Source organism: Dipodomys ordii, unplaced genomic scaffold, assembly GCF_000151885.1.
Source record: "Dipodomys ordii isolate 6190 unplaced genomic scaffold, Dord_2.0 Scaffold114, whole genome shotgun sequence".
Taxonomy (NCBI): domain Eukaryota; kingdom Metazoa; phylum Chordata; class Mammalia; order Rodentia; family Heteromyidae; genus Dipodomys; species Dipodomys ordii.
This window is the reverse complement of record NW_012267330.1, coordinates 3,806,930-3,826,266: the sequence shown is the minus strand read 5'-3', so window position 1 is coordinate 3,826,266 and position 19,337 is coordinate 3,806,930.

Here is a 19,337-nt window from a genome sequence, read left to right as displayed (position 1 = left end):
ATGATGGCTTCATAGAATGAGTTTGGTAGTGAACTTTCAATTTCATTGAAGAGTTGGAGGAGTATTGGTGTGAGCTCTGCTTTGAAGGCCTTGTAGAATTCCACTGTAAATCCATCTGGTCCTGGGCTTTTCTTTTTTTTGGTTCCGGTTATGGGGCCTGAACTCTGGGTCTGGGAGCTGTCCCTCAGCTCTTCAGCTCAAGGCTAGCGCTCTACCACTTGAGCCACAGCCCCACTTCTGGCTTTTTTTTCTTATGTGGTGCTAGGGAATCGAACCCAGGGCCTCATGCATGCAAGGCAAGCACTCTACCACTGAGCCACCTTCCCAGCCCCATGGGCTTTTCTTAGATGAGAAGCCAGGCCCAAAGAAATATAGGTCCCATGGTTTCCCTTATTTGCAATAACTAGTATATGTTTGAGACAAACAGAAACAGTCAGACAAGTTGATGTTAGGCGAAATGAACCCCAAGATAAGGATTCAAATGTTTTTTTTTTTCTCTCTTGTGATTGTTTCCAACATATTTATAAGATGATTTTTTTGTTGCTTTGTATGTACCTCCCCCAGGGTATAAGCCCTCCTTTCACTATATTTGATGCTGATATAATTTGTGGAGAAGAAGGGAAAAAAACAAACTGTTTAAATAGGGCTACAGGTGGACCCAATGAGATGTACAAGATGTTTGTCGAAAACTAAACTTTACAACTTTGGCAGGGTGGGGGATGGGGGCGGTGGTTATGGAGGTGGTGGTGGGGTGTGGGGGTGTTGGGGTGTTGGGGTGGAGAGGGGAAGGGATAGTATGGGGAAACAAAGGAGGAGGCAACAATACTTGATAAGAAATGTACTCACTATCTTGCCCATGTAATTGTAACCCCTCTGTATGGTATTTTCACAATTAAAAATAAAGAACTCTTGTCATCGCTCTTCTCCTCCTCCCACCCCTCTTTCTGGCTATATAAATAACTAGGCTTGTAAATTCACTCTGTGAGCTGCTGGAAGTCACCTAGACTGACTTGGCCTTCTTTCCGCTGTTCTTGCCTACCTGTGCTGAGATGGTAACAGACAGGGGGAAAAAAAGCAGAAGAAAGAGCACCAAGTTAAGTAAGGAGCAGCAGTGGCAAGAAGGAAGCTACTTTAACAGCAGGACAACAAGAAGGCTTTACAAACTGTTCTTGTAACCGTGACAGAGATCCCAAGCCTTACAAGACTCTGCACACAAGGAGCTGTGGGAGGAATTAGGACCCCTCAAAAACCCTGGCTTTTGAATTCCATGCATTGTATTCACTCTCAAAGGTCCCAACACTGACCACTCTGTCCATCGCCAGCTAGTCCCTGCCTGCAAATACCCATGAAGGGCAAGGAATCACTAGAGTTGCTTCCTTGGTCTATCCACAATTTCTATCTTGGAAAACAGCCAGCTGGTTTGAAAATATCAGAAGGCTACAGTTTGTGATAACTACTTTCGTGGTCACTTTTACTATTGTTGTGTTGGCAGTTACAGTGAATTCTCCTTTTAGAAAGGAAGCTATCTTTCTTAGCACTGGAATTCTGATTTTTTGTGGGGGAGGGGGTCACACATTTCAAAATGGAAAAAAAATTCGATTGCTAACCTTTCAGGTTCTCCTTTGTCACTGAGAATTGACAGGAAGTTGATCTGACCTTGCTGGCATCACGTCAGACAGGATTTCCTGAAAGTAGTTTTTTTTTTTTAATTTGGTTGGTTTCTTGCTTTTCTTGTTTTGTTTTGTTTTGTTTGGTGGTTATGGGGCTTAAACTCAGAGGTTTAAACTCTGTCCCTGAGCTCCTTTTTGTTCAAGGCTAGCACTCATGCTATGACTTTGAGCCATAGCTCCAGTTCTGTTTTCTGGTGGTTAATTGGAGATAAGTGTTCCATGGACTTTGAACCATGATGCTCAGATTTCGGCCTCCTGATTACTAGGTACTGGTACTAGCTAGGATTACAGGCCCGAACCACCAGTGCCTGGCATCAGAAAGGCTTGCCTTTTTTTCTTTTCTTTTTTTTCTTTTCTTTTTGCTGGTCCAGGAGCTTGAACTCAGAGTATGTATGCTGTCCCTGATCTTCTTTGTACTCAAGGCTATAGTGCTTTACCAATTGAGCCCCATCACTTAATCCATTTTTGTCTGTTTTTTGTTTTTTGAGTAGTTTATTGGAGTAAAGCATCTCAAAAGACTTTACTGCTTGGACTGGCTTAGAACCCTGGTCTTCAGATCTCACCCTCATTAGTAGCTAGAATTACAGGTGAGAGCCACTGGCTCCTGCTACAGAATGTTTTGTTTTTGTTTTTTTGTCAGTCATGGGGCTTGAACTCTGGGCCTGGGCACTGTCCCTGAGGCTCTTCAGCTCAAGGGGAGCACTCTACCACTTGAGCCACAGTGCTACTTCCAGTTTTCTGGTGGTTAATTGGAGATAAGAGTGTCACGAACTTTCCTGCCTGGGCTGGCTTTGAACTGCGATCCTCAGATCTCAGACTCCTGAGTAGCTAGGATTACAGGCCTGAGCCTGTAAGAGTAGCCACATAGTTTCATTTGTTTGTTGTTGTTGACTGTGAAACTGAGGGTGGTGGAGCCACCATACAGCCATGAGTGACAAAAACTGAGAAGAGTACAGAAAAAGAACAAAAGGATAATGTTTTATGTTTGTGTGCTATCACTGGGGCTTGAATTCAGGGCCTGAGTTCTTGCTTGGCTTTTTCACTCAAAGTTGGCACTCTACCACTTGAGCCTCAACTCCTGCCTTTTTGGTTAATTGGCGATCTCAAGGACTTTTTTTTTGCCTTTGCTGGTTTCAAAACTCAGATGTTAGCTAGGAATCACCAGCACCTGGTAGAGGGACATTCTTGCAAGGCTGCCCTGCTGGGGACTGTCTACATTGGGACCTTGCATTACCTGATGAAAGCAACCCCCTGCTTAAATCAATGTGGTTTCAATTTTGTTGTTACCAGAGTGATTGATAATCCAGTCTGACTAAAACTGAGGGTTTCCAGGGATTCAGGAGTTTTAATGCTAAAAATGGGAAGTCTGAGCTGCAGACTAGAACTTTCAGCCACCTGGCTCTTAATGCTAATTCTGGTCCGCAGCTGGCTCACTGAACCCTTGATGCACACCCTCAGCACAAAGGATGTGTTGCCTGAGGCATGCTGCCTCATTCCCAAAATCCCATTTCAAACTGACTTCCTTCAACTGTCAGCTGCTTCTCTTTTAAAAAATAAAATGTTAAAAATGTTTGCATTGCCATACATTTGTGATCAAGGATTTTATTACAGCATGCTGCAATAAACATGGGCATGCAGGTGTATTTCTTATACATTTATTTAATTTACTGTGCTTCAGATATATGCCCAAGAGTGGTAAGTATAGCTTGAAATGTTTCAGCCACATAGGTCCATTTTACAATTTGTAAAACTCCAAGAAGAAACAAAATACACCACTGTTATATAAACTCATTCAATGTCAAAATTGTTTGAAACTATGTTTTATAGGATTTCCTTTCAAAGCTAATGGCTTTTCACTTGATATTGGCATTGATACCTCCAAACCCCGTGCCCTAAACTAAATAGACTCCAACATCTTTGTTTTCTGCCTCCTTTCTTCCCCTGGGTTTTTAATCAAGCTTCCTTTCACTCATATTAGCAACTTGATTCTGTACTCTAAATTCCTCCTCCACCTCCACTCCTTTGCTCCACATGGGTGTAGTCACAGAGTCCTGTAAGTTCTGCCTCCTGACTTTGTCTGCCTTCTTCCCATCTTCCCTGCCATACCAATCTCTTAGTAATGTTTCTATGTCACATCAGGCTGTTTATTCAGTGATCACTCCACTGGTTTATCTGCTCCTACTCTTGTCAACCTAGACTCATCCTCAATTGACAAAGTATTTCCTTTCTAAAACAACACCAAATGACTTCGTCATGTTTGAGGATTTCTTTTCTAAAAATACTATGGAGGTGAAATGCACACAACATGATAACCATTTGAAATTAAACATTTTATTTGCAGCTAATACATTATTATTGCACAACCACCATCTCTATTTCCAAAATTTTAACATCCTTCTAGAATGAAATCTATGTCTATTAAGCATCATGTCTCTTTTCTCTCACCCCAAGTTTCTGGCACTCAGTCATTGGTGTCTTGTCTCCACAAGTTTATCTATTTCAGATACTTGATGTAAATGGAGTTGCACACTAAGTGACTTTGCCTCTGGCCTTTATCACTGAGCATAATGGTTTTCAGATCTACCTATATAGTATTTGTCGCTACTCTATTTCTTTTTAAGGCTATATAGTATTCCAATGCATATATATATTGTTTATCTATTCATTCATCAGTGGCCATTTTCATTGTGTCTGGGGTCGTGAGGTATGATTAGAGAATCGATTTTACTTTGTCTCACTCACTTCTCACTCTCTAAGAGACCTTCATTTTGGGCAACATGTAGTATTGCTACTGCAGTTCTCCTGTGACTGCTGGATTACACACATGTCTTTCAACTACTGTGAATAGTATTGCTACGATGCATGTCTGAGTACCAGATTTTTAATTCTCAGGCTTATACACAAAAATACAAATGCCAACACGGTAATTCTATGTTTTATTTTTTATGGAAGTACAACATATCCAAAAACATATTCTCACTATTTTTTTAATGTAGTTCAAGCTCATGGTTTCATTTCTCATCATCCTCCAATTTTGTACTATTTTTCTCTCATGCTTCTGTCTATCCATGGTTTCTTAGTTTAGAAAGTCCTACCTGACCTGTGGTTAAGCATTGATGTCTATTTATTCCTAGATCTCATACCTCCATTTATTTTATGCACTCATAAACTGAAATGTTTAAGTACAAATACTTAAGTACAAATACTTAGAGATAATTTTTAAGATTATAAAACAATTCCAACAGGAAAAAATAACCAAACCATTTTTATATCATATTTTGTGTCTGTTTGCCTTCCTCCTTTACAAAATTGTCAATTCCAGGGCAGAGGCCAAATCTTGTTAACCTTTGTCATTTCCAATAGGCCTGGAAAGTCTTCAAGGAATACTACTGAATGGGCAAACCAAATAATATCATTGTTGGTATTCATCTGGGGTCGTGAGGTATGATTAGAGAATCGATTTTACTTTGTCTCACTCACTTCTCACTCTCTAAGAGACCTTCATTTTGGGCAACATGTAGTATTGCTACTGCAGTTCTCCTGTGACTGCTGGATTACACACATTCATCCCTCAGCTAAGGTGGTAGCATTTCTCCTTCTCTCTGCCAGATTCCTCCAGTTCTTTCCTTTTGACTTCTAGAGATCTAGAGATCGTCTGCATAGGTCATATGTTAACCTCTCTCTTCTTGTAGAAGTGGCACCCTATACTTGCACCTTTTGATTGCAGGTGACGGAAGGCCTCTGGGCCTTGAAGCAGTGCTTTCTCTAACGTGATTCTTCTAAAATGATTCTCCTCTTTACTTTCTAGACCTTTGATGTCCTTGTACCTTGGAAGTCTTTAATTTTGTTTTTGTTTGTTTGTCTTTGTTTTTTGTTCTTTGTCTGGTCGTGCAGCCTGAACTCTGGGTCTGTGCGCTGTCCCTCAGCTCTTCAGCTCAAGGCTAGCGCTCTACCACTTGAGCCACAGTGTCACTTCTGGCTTTTTCTGCTTATGTAGTGCTGAGGAATCAAACCCAGGGCCTCATGCATGCAAGGCAAGCACTCTACCACTGAGCCACCTTCCCAGACCACTGGGAGGTTTTTAAGGTCAAATATTACTAGCGAAAAACATGCATCTTGATCATCTGCTTCAAAGCTTACCTTGTTAACTGATTAAACTTTGCAAATTACTTGTGTGTTGCGAAAGGAGTTCTCCATTCAAGACATTCAGAAAAGAGTGAGGAAAGGAGCGAAGAGAGCAAAGATTTGCTTACAGTTGCTGTGTCCCAGGTACTGAACTGGGTTCTGTGCATACTGGGGTGGAGCTCACATTTGCATGCACTTCTGAGGGGAAGCACAGGCAGATACACTCACTATCTGAAGACTCATTGCTTATTTTGCCCAGGCACCTTGTTGTTGTTTATAAAGTTATATATAGTCAAAGTCATATATAAAGCCAAAAATTGGGGGGTGACAGAAACCATAGGACATTAGGAAATGACAGAACCTTGAGAGGTAGATCATCAAATAGAAGCCAAATGAATGAGACAGCAGTAATGCCTAAGGACATGGTGAGACACTGAGATCTTCTTGAACTTGCTACAATAGCAATCATTGATACCCGAAGCCTTAAGCCAGGTTAAGCTTGAACAAACATAGTGCAAACCTTATGCTTTTACTTTTCACTCTCCTAACATAGATCATCCTCCCTATAGCCCTCCCCCTTTACTCTGACACCCTAAAAACTCCATCCATGATCAGAAAAAATGAAAGCAACCTTCCCAATGAGTCTCTCCCTTGGTTTAGCCTCAGATCTCTGTCTGAACAGTGACAGATCTGCTCTGTCTGAGCATGACAGATCTGCTCTTCCCCTGGGCTTTCAGTACCCAGCCTGTGCTTCAAAAGGAATCTCTTCTAGGACCTAAAGAAATACTAGCAAAAGCACTGAATTTGAGTAAAGGCTTCCAGAATTTCTGATATTCAGTACCTTGAGCTGCATGACAGCAGTCTATGAACTGCTAAAAATTGTCAGCTGGATCAGGGCTTTCTATGTTATTAAGATCAGGAGCTTTTTTTTTTTTCTGTCACTCTTTGAACATCAACACAAATAAAGTCACAAGTGAAAATTTCTAAAACGAAAGTAAATGTCTATGTTCTTTGTTTCCAGAAATACAGGACAGTAGATTGTATTTCTGGGACTCTTTGGGGAAGAGTCCTTTGTAAGCACGTCCATCCCCAGACCTGTGCTACAGGTCATACCCCAACCTCCTTTGGGTAGAGGTCTTTTCAATAATAGGGGCTCCCCTATCCACTTAGATCCCTGCCACACTCAGAGTCATTGCTCTGAAATGCCTACTACTGTTGGGCAAGGAGACAGAAAACTCCAGTGAGCTCTGCGGCAAGCTAGCCATTCACGCATTACAGGATCCCTGGCCATTGTTCAGTCTACATTTGAGGATCAAGAATTCCCAGTCTTGTGAGGATCAGGGTTTGAAGCCAGCACAGGCAGTCAAATCCTTAAAACCCTTATCTCCACATAACCAGCAAAAACTTCAAAGTAGAGGTGTGTGGCTCAAGCGGTAGAGGCCCAGAGTTCAAGCTCCAGTACCAAGACCCTAAGACAAGACTCTGGCAACTAACTTTCATAAGAAATGTACAAAAAAAATTTTTTTCAAAAAGAAAATTAAGAGAACTCTCAGCTATGGGTAGGAATGACCATCCAGAGAGAAAATAGGAAGAATTGACACGGTCTCTTGGTAACTAAGAAAGAACTACAAGCCTTGGCCTCTTTTGCAGCTCAGAATAGAGTTGGTCTGGCTTGTGGTTCAAAAGGAATCTATTCCATGATCTAAAGAAATATAAGCAGAAGTACTGACTTCCAGTGAAGGCTTCTAAAATGTCTGATATATATTCCTTGGAAAAGACTTATTTTGATGGTCATTAAGAATTGAGCAACTGGTCATGGTTATACACACTTCTATGTTAAGTCTGCATTCATCAATCTTCTTGATTCTCCCCTGTGAATTCTCCTGCAGCCAGTGTCTACTTATAGGTGATAGAGTGTCAGGCTGAATGAAGCATTGTCTTAGATTTATGACCTCCTTTATCACTCAAGGTAAGGACTTAAAATTCAGAATACTGCATTTTTATCTGATGCATGGAAATGAGATTAAATGTTGAACTACATGATAGATGGGGCTGGAGTTAATTAGTGTCAGTACTCATATAAATTGCTTATGATAAGGACAATGAAATCATGGTAAGTAGGTATGATACATCATCATTTTCTCATTTAATACAACGGAGAGGTGGGCCAGGAGGAAACTTCTGCGTATGTAGGGAAAATGAGCAGAGTAGGTGATAAAATCACATTCATTTCCTTTTCAAGCCATCAAGATTTGCTCTCATATTCATTCTCAAACTAGCTCCAAACTTGCATTTAAAAACTATGTGGTTTGTTTTGTTTGTTCATAACATAACCCTAACCTTGGCAATGTGAATTTGCTAGGAACATTGGGAGAAATGTTCAGTGATGGAAATATCAAAGCTCCAAGGTGCGTCTGCTAGTCTGAGTCAGGGGTGCTTTCAGAGCATGGAACATAAATGGGAGATTGAATCTGGCTGTTCTTGGACAGTGTTCACATGCATTAAGGAAGTCAAAGCCAGGTCACTCCTGGATGTGCAGCCAGCTCTGATGATCTTTCCTAGTCACTGTGTCCCTGTTCTCTGCAAGAAATAGAGACTGGGTAGTGAAGCAGAGAGAGGGCTAGACCTCAGCAGTTCCAATTTCTCAGGCACTGTCTGAATGTGTCAGAGATGACACGGCACTGAGTTTTGGTGGAAGAATTTTGTTACCAACTTAAATGCAGTCAAAGTACTTTTGAAAGCTCAGTAAATGAATAATATGTGTCTGCTAGGCTTGGTACTAGGGACTGAGAACTTCAGTTGAATAATCAAGATTCCTCTCTTTTTGTTAGGTTGGTTTTGTTGATGTGGAACCCAGCCATGCTGGCCCAGAAATTTCTTTATAATCCAGGTTGACCTTGAACTTGGAATCCTCTTGCTTCTGTGTCCTGAGTGGAATGCTGGACTTACAGGTATCAGCCACTGCTGCCCCTGCTTGAGGGTTTTAGAAGATATAAAAGATCAGCAATTATCTGGACACTGGTGACTCATACCTCTAAGCCTAGCTAATCACAAGGCACAGAGCCTTGAACAAAAACATCTCAAGGACAGCACCTAGGCTTTGATGTCAGGTCCCAGGATCTGCATATACATGCATGTGCACACACACACACACATACACACACATACACAGGTCAGCAATAAAAAAAGGATGTTTATGAACATCAGAACTGGTGTATAGTGCCCCCTATTTCTTGGAGGCTTTCCTAGTTCTTCAGCCTTCCAATTCCCTCTAATTCATACTCCACTTGCTATTCTGGTTCTCTGTCTTCGGAATGGCATTTCTGATCTCTAAAAGTGTGTAATCTAATTCCCACAGCAAATCTCCTCACATACACTAACTTCCTCAGAGGTATCATATTGGTTCAGTTTCTGTGGAGAATCTTGTCTAATATATGTATAAAATATCTCTGAAAATACCCAGAAACTTAAGCCGGGCACCGGTGGCTCACACCTGTAATCCTAGCTACTCAGAAGTATGAGATCTGAGGATCGCAGTTCAAAGCCAGGCAAGAAAGTCCATGAGACTCTTATCTTCAATAAACCAGAAATGGTGTTGTGGCTCAAGTGGTAGAGCACTTGTTTTGAGCTGAAGAGCTCAAGGAAAGCACCCAGCCTCAGATTTCAAGCCTCATGACCCCCCTCTCCCCGCCCCGCTACAAAAAAGATGCAGAAACTTAAACAAATGGTTTATGCTCAAGAGGAAGTCAATGGAGAGGCAAACTAGCGATACACTTCAGCCTTCATAGAGCTCCCAGAGAAGCTGTGTGATATCATGCCTGGACCAGTTGACTCTTCCTTCCCAGTTCCTTTCCCCTTCTCTCTGACTTTCCTTGGGCTGTTCACTTCTTATATGTCCATTACCAACCAGAAAAAAGATACATCTGCACATATCATTCTCCCCAGCCTGGATAAGCTGGAAAACAGGAAGTTCATTGAGGTAACTGGAAAAGAGAGGCCTTGCACAGTGCACAGTGCTGCTCTGTGTCTTCTTATCATGAAAACGTTGAGTCCTAGCCAGATGTGGTGATACAGACTTCTAATCCTTGAATTTGGGAGGTCTCTAGGGAACTTGAGATTCCAAGGTCAGACTGAGCTACCTAATGAGACCCTCTCTCCAAAATACAAAACAGTACAATAAAACAAGGCAAACAATAATTGTGAGGCCCATTGTTTTAATTACTTTGCTCACCAGGGGATCGCTACCTTAGCTTCATGCAGATCAGAAAGAGAATTCATGAATCTATGTGGCACAAAGGAAAAGACCGAGAATGAAATTGGTATGAGAGGATAATTCTGCACCCAGAAGTACACTCAGATCAGCTCAGGCAATTTTAGATAACATTCTTTGCCATTAGGAAAATAGCATTACTCTGTACTTCCTTCCCCTGGAGTGACTGACAGAGGCTCAAGATGTCATGACAACACTTTTCTAATTACGGCAGAGAAAGGGAAGCATTGGTTTAGAAGGCAGGTAATGCCCTAACATCCAGGTACTAACTAGGTCTATTCCTGCTTAGCTTCTGAGATCAAACAAATCATGTGTGTTCAAGGTGGTAAGGCTGGAGATGGCAGTGTGCTTTCTACTGAAGCATTGAGACTGGACATTTCGACACACAGGGCCTGCATGTGCGGGGATGTACATAGCTAAAATCCCTCATAGGGGAACAGTCCTGGACAAGGTTCTGTGATCATGTTTTTCTGAAAGATAATATTTTGCTTCTATAATTTTATAATTTAGAAGCCTCTAAATTTTTCTAGTTTCTTTTTGGATTATCCTTTCATTCATTCAGCACACATCAATAAATTGCCTATTGTTTCTCTAACATTGTATCAGATGATCAGAATGCAAAGAAAAATGAAAGTTTCTATCCTTAAAGCTTTTATTCAGTGGTATACCTTTCACCTCTTTGTTGAATTTGCATTTTGCAATTCACAGGGTCTAGTAATACCAACAAGGAAACACACACACACACACACACACACACAGAGAGAGAGAGAGAGAGAGAGAGAGAGAGAGAGAGAGAGAGATTGGATTAGTAGTGTAAAATAATTACACACAGATTGGATTAGTAGTATAAAATTACTGTGAGATATTATTTCTATTTTTGTGGAAAAATTAGCCCAGGCTTTGCCTGTGAATTTGATGTGTTTCTGAGAAAGATGGTTGAAAAAACAATGGTGTGCTTTGGGAACAGACAGACATAGGGAGATTTTCAGTTTAAGGCCAACCTGGATTTTAAAAAATTGAAACAAACAAACAAAAACCTGGATTCTAATCTCAACAAACAACCCAGGAGTGGTGTAGTATACTTGTAACCCTAGTTATGTAGAAAACCACAGGTAGAAGGATTGCAGTTCAAGGCTGGCACCAAAGCAAAAATACAAAACCGTATCAAAAAAAAATCAATTTCCTTTTTATCCCAGACCCTGTGAAAAGAGTACTATAGAAAAAACTTTACTTTGCCTAACTACTTTGGGCATATAGAAACCTAAGAATTTGTTTTATTCTTTTTTCTATGAAATTGGGAGCTGTTGTTAATATTCTGAGATAAAATGACTTTTTAGAGTTTAAATGTCAGTTTCACTGTATAACGCAGTCTGGTCTCAAACTTTCTATTTGTCTCAGACTGGTTTCAAATGCATGATCTTTCTACCCCACCTTCCCTGGTGTCAGATTTAAACTTTGTTAATGAACAAAATTATATATATTTATAGATACAAAGTGTGATGTTTTGGTCATATGTATACAGTATAATATGGTGAAATCAGCTAATGAACATATGTTTTGCCATGCATACTTATTTTAGTGATGAGAATACTTCAAATCTGCTCTTAGAGGGCTGGGTAGGTGGCTCACTGGTAGAGTGCTTGCCTTGCATGCATGAGGCCTTGGGTTTGATTCCTCAGCACTACATAAGCAGAAAAAACCAGAAGTGGCCTGTAGCTCAAGTGGTAGAGTGCTAGCCTTGAGCTGAAGAACTGAGGGACAGCACCCAGGCCCAGAGTTCAGGCTACATGACCAACAAAACAAGAACAAAACCAAAACCGAAAAACAACCCTGCTCTCAGCAATTCTCCAGTGTACATTGTTATTATTTATACTTTAAAGAAAATATTAATGTACAATATCTCTGGTCCTCATCAGGAAGTACAATCTGAATTCTAAAGAAGGCAGAACTTTCCTGAGCTGTGCTCAGTGGAATGAAGAGATGCATTCAGGGAAAACAGGAAAAGAGAGTTAAACTTTAGCCAGGTTCCCAGTTGCTGCATGGAGACTGGGAAGCACTGAGGTAGGACCACAGGAGTATAGCCACATAGCATCTGGTAGGAGAGGAACATACCAGCTCCCACTGCTGAGGAAGCTCAAGGTCTCAAGACTGCTCTTGGAGGGAGTTTGCTTTTAACTGCAGCTCGTTTTCTTCAGAGCATCTTTTTTGACTCAATTGTCTGAACAAGTTGGGCTTGTCAGAGTCTAGTGCAGATAGATTCCAGAGAGCTTAATCCCTTAGCTTCTCCTCTCCATAACTTGAAATTTATTTTAGTTTCTTAATTTTACATTGATTTTGACCAAATTAAAAATTTGAAATTAAAAAATTAAAATTAAATATAAAATAATATGAATTATGTATTATATTTTAAAAACATACTATATCGAAAATATTAAAATGCAAAACCTAATTTTAAAACATAAAAACAACATCACATGTCATATATTAGATTTGATTCATCTGTCCAACCTATCTAATCTTTTCAGATCCTAATCATACAATCAAATATATATTAAATATTTTTAAAATATCTACTCCACTCCAGGTAATAAACATTGTCTTTAATTTTTGTAAGAAATCTAAAGGTAAATATTATCCTCTCCACTATGAAGGTTCAGAAACTAAAGCTCATCAGTTGCTGGCCGGAGTCAAAATACCAATATATAGGTAAAGGTAGAAATTTAAAGCAGCATTTTTAAATCAGCATGCAAAAATTATACATGTCAGTAGTGTACCATGTTGTTTTCATACATGTGCATGTGTGAAATGCTAAAATCACTGCAAATGTTTCTGTCTCCTCAAGCATGCATTATTTCATTGTCCTTTTTCCAGCTTGTTTGAAATACACCGTGCATTATTCTTATCCATAGCCACTGGCTGTGGCCTGAACATCAGAATTTATTCCTCCTGACTGTCATTTATTTGTTTATTTATTTATTTTTTGTCGGTCGTGGGGCTTGAACTCTGGGCTTGGACACTGTCCCTGTGCCCTTCAACTCAAGGAGAGCACTCTACGGCTTGAGCCACAGTGCCACTTCCAGTTTTCTAGTGGTTTATTGGAGATCAGAGTCTCACGGACTTTCCTGACCAGGCTGGCTTTGAACCAAGATCCTTAGATCTCAGCCTCCTGAGTAGCTAGGATTACAGGCGTGAGCCATCAGCGCCCGGCCTGACTGTCATTTAGTACCAGTTGATCAACCTTTCTACAGCCCTCTGTGACCCCTACTTTAAAAAAAATTGTGAAAATACCATACAGAGGGGTTACAATTACATGAGCAAGATAATGAGTACATTTCTTATCAAGTATTGTTGCCTCCTCCTTTGTTTCCCCTTCCCATCCTTTCCCATCTCCCCCCCACCCCCACCTCCTCCACTCCACCCCTCGCCAAAGTTGTAAAGTTCGTTTTTTGACATAACAACTTGAACATCTCATTGTTGCAATGGGTCCACCTGTGTCCTACTTAAACGATTTGTTTTTTTCCCTTCCCCTCCACAAATTATACCAACATCAAACACAGTGAAAGCAGGGGTTATACCGTGGTGGAGGGACATACAAAGCAACAAAGAAATAATCTTATAAATATGTTAGAAACAATTGCAAGAAAGAAAAACCATTTGAGTCCTTATCTTGTGACCCCTACTTTTCTCAGCTCTTATAAGACACCTTCGACTCTCAACTTCTAAAAAGATCAATTTCTGAAAGATCATTTTAAAATAAAAATTGGAATGATATTATGCAATGCTTGTCCTCTGACCCTGGTCTATGTCATATCACACAGTTTTCCAGTTCCATCCATGGTGTCATACATGACTGGATATCATCCATTTTTATGACTGAATAATATCTCGCTGTGTAGCTACACAACATGGTTTGTTTGGGAATTTTTGTCCATTTATTAGTTGATGGTTACATAGGTTGATTTTGCTATTTGAATAATAGTGCAAAGAATATGGGAGTGCAGAAGTCTCTTCAACACGTTGATTTCACGGCCTTTGAATAGTGTGATGGCTAATCTTGGTTGTCATCTTGACTGGATTGAGCAAATCTTAGAAAATTAGTACTGAACCCTTCTGGATGTATCTGTGAGGGTATTTCCAAAGGCAATTGGCATGTAGGTCGATAAACTGAGGAAGAAGACACACCGTGATAGCAGTCTGGATAGCAGAGTGTAACAGGCTGGAAGCCAAATGGGGAAAACAACAGAAGAGAAAGAAAGGCTCACATGCTTGCACAAGCTGTAGTCTTGTAGCCAGTGTACTTCTTGTTGTTGAAGTTACCTGTGGACATCAGACTCCCGACCCTTCAGCCTTTGAATGTGGACTTGCACCAGTGCCTCTCCGAGGGTGTTTCCATGTCTTCAACCTTGACTGGCGCTGCATCTTTGGTCCTTGTGTTCTAAGGCTTCCAGCTTCTTAGACTGAGCAGCTGCAGGCTTCTCCAGCTCTACAGTCTGAAGATGGCCATTGTGGGAATATCCAGCTTGTTATCTTATTAGCCACACAACCAAGATTCATGTTAGCCCAGCTACCAGTCTCTCACAACTGTAGTCATAGCTCCTCAGGAGGCTGAAATCCGAAGATTGTGGTTCAAAGCCAGCCCAGACAGAAAAGTCTTTGAGACTCCCCAATTAACCACCAAAAAACTGAAAATGGAGACGTATCATAAGTGATAGAGTTCTAGCCTCGAGCACAAAAGTTCAGAGACAGCACCCATGCCCTGAGTTTAGGCTGTAGGATAGACACAATAAATAAATAATTGTATGTGCATTCTATTAATTCTATTCCTTTGAAGAATTCACTAAAATAGGTATATAGCCATTGGAGAGACTTCCGAGTCCTACAGCACTTCTATTTTTAATTTTCTGAGGAATCATCATACTATTTTCCATAATGGCTATACTTTTTGCAACAACATACAAGGTTTCATTTTCTCTACATCCTCACCTGCACTTGTTATAGTTTTTGATAATAGCCATACTTAGTGAAGGTAAGATGATATATCACTGTCATTTTGAGTTGTATGTCCTTGATGATTGATATTGAACATCTTTTCATATGCCTATTAGTCATATTTCCTCCTGAGAAATGTCTGTTTCTGTATGCTGCCCATGCAATTTTTTTTCCTCCAAACCTATGTCTTTTTCAGATTATGATATTCTGCTTCAGTAACTTTTGAATATTTGTTATCTAATTCTTCATCACCCAGCCACTGGTGAGCATCCTGCGCCTGATACCAGTACTGAGAGCCAAGCATACATTCCATCACTCAAAAGTTTCCTCTTCACAAAACCCTGCTTCTAATTTAACATGAAACTTGGCACTGAATGTATAGAACTATAATTTATGTGTATATATTGATTTTTAATTTAACCACTTGTTTGCCATTGTAAGAGATACTGAATAGCTATTTTTTGCTGAGAAACACTGACTCTTAACACCAGACAATGAATTAACTAGAAGCAGGATGAAGGGTAGATACCCCTGTCCCCATTTAGTTTCTATGTCCTTTGTGCTGAGCCATTCTCTCCTATAGTCAATTGACAACCTTCTTGGAAACCAAGAAGGAGTGGACCACATGCCAGATATCCATGACACCCCTTAAGAAAGCCCCATCTGGCCAATACTAAGACAATGGACTATTGTTAGGTCACCTTTGGCCACCCCAGGGAACCACTGAACACACCAGTGACTTGACCATATTTTAAAGATGCATCATTTTTCAGCCCATGCCACCAAGTCTCTCTGTTTAATATAAAACTCACCCCTCTACCAAAACAAATAAAAATGGGCTGATTTGCTGTCTTCCAGTAGCTGAAACTGAAAAATCCTCCTTTCTCTGCACTTTATCATGTTTCTTTCTTTGTGGCCAAACCTGACATGTGAGACCTCTAGAATTTGGCCTGGGGCCTAAAAACTCTGATTCCAAATTCATTTATCAGTTGCTTTTTAATATTTTAGTAAAGGTACTCATTATCTCCAAATAATGATAATTCTGAAGGTTTTTTTTCCTTTCTGATAATTTTACTTCTTACATTCGTCTTTCTCCTCATTTTTCTCTTCTTCTGACTCTCTTTTCCTTTCTCTTTAAATATTAAATAAAATTTGTATTTGAAATTACCTGGGGCTTGAATTTTTTGTGTAGGAATAGTTTTGCTAGCATTAAATTTGTGAAATGTTTTTCACTCTGTTCAAGTATTTTTACATGTTCAGTTTTCATAAATGGAAATTTTTAGAACTTCAGTGATTTCATATAAATTTTCCAATTTAGTGAACTAAATAATTTGTATCTTCTTATTTCTATCTACAGGATCAATGGCAATATCCTTTTCTATGTCTATTATTGTTATCACCTTTTTGCTTGTTTGCTTTATGAATCTACCTAGGAATTTTTCAGCATAATATTTACAGTATTTGTATCTTTTGGAGGAAAGCTGATACACTTATTCCTTTCCATCACAATTATATTCCTTCTTTTATTACTTACTGAACCATATTGCATCTTGGCAAAGATTCCTTTTTTATTTTTCTTCAACTAGTTGTACAAAAAGGTTTTGGGTTTTTTTTTTTTGCTTTCTTTTTCTTTTTGCTTATGTGGTGCTGAGGAATCGAACCCAGGGCCTCTGGCATGCAAGGCAAGCACTTTACCACTGAGCCACCTTCCCAGCCCCTACAAAAAGGTTTTAATTCAGCATGTCAATCCATGATGTGTGAAATGAATGTGGACCAGAGTCAACCCTTCAACCACCACTCCCCATTTAACCTATCCTGATTGGTCTCATTAAGTTTTCTAGCTCAGTTTTCACATAAGTAATTGAGTATATGGCTGGATTTGTTCACTATTCCTCTTTTCATTCATCTGCCCTCCTACTTTTAGTCCCCAAGCTCCTCAGTGAACACATTTTGGCTTCCTGGTATTCATTTTGTTGGACTGCCTGTTCAGTTCTCCAGTACATATATACATGATCAAATGGGAAAATACCAATTAGTTGCATGTCTTTCTTTTTCTCACCAATAATCCCAGGGTATCAGAAAGCAAATTGAGGATTCTTTAAGGTATTTGGCTATTCAACGACCAATTTCATTTATTCCAACAGGACTACAAACTTTAACCAAACACTTGTTATAAGCACAAAACTTATTTGACATTTGCTTGGGGAAACTTTCTTGGTACATTTAGCCTGTTAATTTTATTTGTTAAAGGAAATTGACTTTTCACAAGACTTAAAATGCACTAGCTAAGTCTTGAGTTAATTAGAGCATACCTCTCTCTAGTCTGAATATTAATAAGAACACTATTTGATATATATGTATACATGTACTCTTTTCATTAGCAACAAAACATATTCTAGTAAATATTTGTCCTCTCAAAGTCTGCTTAAAATAAACAGCACTTCTAGGAGACTCCAGCTCAGACACAGCATGAAGATTCTCTCTTCCTGTGATGGCCATGTGCTTTTGAACCTAGGAGTAAAGCATTCAAACAAGAAGTGTAGGATGAACAAGACAGGCAGGTCCTTGATCTTATGGAGCTGACATTATACAGCTTTCTGGATATTCTGCTCAGAGCGAGCCTAGAAATCCCATAAAATAGCATCTCTCAGTCCAGTCTTTGAATGACAAAAAGAGACTTCTCTACCATGAGCAAAAAACAAAATTCTATTGAATTAAGCCACATTTCTGTAATTTAAACACACACATAAAATGAACGATACTATCTGGAGTTCAGGTTCAGGGCAGGAAAAGGCTTAAAGCTACCAGAGCAGGTTTATTTGAAAGTGCAAGTACCACAGTAAAACAGATCCTAAGGAAGGGCTCAAGGCCAGGAAGACCTCAGTCTCCCTGGGCTCCTAGGTACAGGGTCCAGCAGGATGAAGGATAGATACTCCTTGTCCCCATTTAGTTTCTATGTCTTTGTGTTGAGCCATTCTCTCCTACAGTCACTTGACAGCCTTCTTGTAAGGCTGGTCTGATTGGTCCAGAGGTAGATGTGTGCTGCAGGGAATCTTATGATTGATGCCTCTCCCCTGTCCAAGCATAGCATGGAAGTTTCTCCATAACTGGATCCCATCTCTATGTACCAAGTAAAGAAGGCTGTTAGAGTATATTAGACTTTGCAAGAAAATTACACAGACATCTAGGCACAAAGAACAAAGATACCGTTTATTGCCAGTAAAGGGACTGCCAAGACCCCTTCTCACAAGAGAGAGGAAGTGAGAAGTGCCAGCCATTATCTCAGGTGACCTTTATAACCTCCGAGATTTGAAAAATCTTGCTGCCTTATATGGTCATAGCTGCCCCAAAGGAGTGCTGTCACAGGGAAAGAGGGTAGGGAGTAATTATTTACTTACTGCCTTTACTACATTGGCCTGGTGTTACCTAGGGAAAGAGCATGCTAAGCTATAAGAGAGGAGGCTTCTGGGCTAACAAAGGGGTTCCTGATTGGATGGAGATTCAGAAAACACACTTGACCATGGCTGCAAAGGGTGCGTGCATTTTGCCTCATCATTCCTCTCAGCCATGTTGGAGCTGGTCCTTGCTATCATCATCTATTTCAGACTACCTATCAAGGGAGGTCCAAGTTCCTCTCAAAAAATGTCTGAAGATGGAAGCTGATATGAAGATGATACAAGGATGTCTAGATGCAGAGGTGAAACTGCAGTACGCAACTCAATTTGGGGGCAAGAATAAGGCACATTGGTGACAGGGGTTCCAGGCAACAGTTGGGACCTATCTGGTGCCTGAATGAGAATTCCCAGCTAAAGAGGATCAATCTAAGCTGCCATTATTCTAAAGGTAATTAAGACCCTTCATGAACAGAATGACCTAAAAAGTTATCAAGCATCTCTTTTGTATCTCAGCACAAAGCTGATATTCAGAACCCCAATCTGGTGTCCCAGATCTGTAATTGTAATAGACATGCATTCTACTTGGGAAGAGTGCTTTGCTGTGTTCCTTTGGAAATGCAGTGATTTCTTCCTTTCAATATCAAGCTCTAAAGCAAAGAGATGAAGAGTGGCCTCTAATTTTGTTCCCAGGAAGTGAATGCGAATGAAATCTTTCACTTACAAACAACTGAAGTTATGAGCACATGCCACCACTAGGTATGTTGCAGGGCCAATCAAGGTCCAAGTTACGAAGGAAATGATGGAAAGGGTGCCTCTGAACCAGAAGCACTGGACACATAAATGGTCATCTTAAATGTAACCACCTTATGCAACTACTTTAAACTCTAG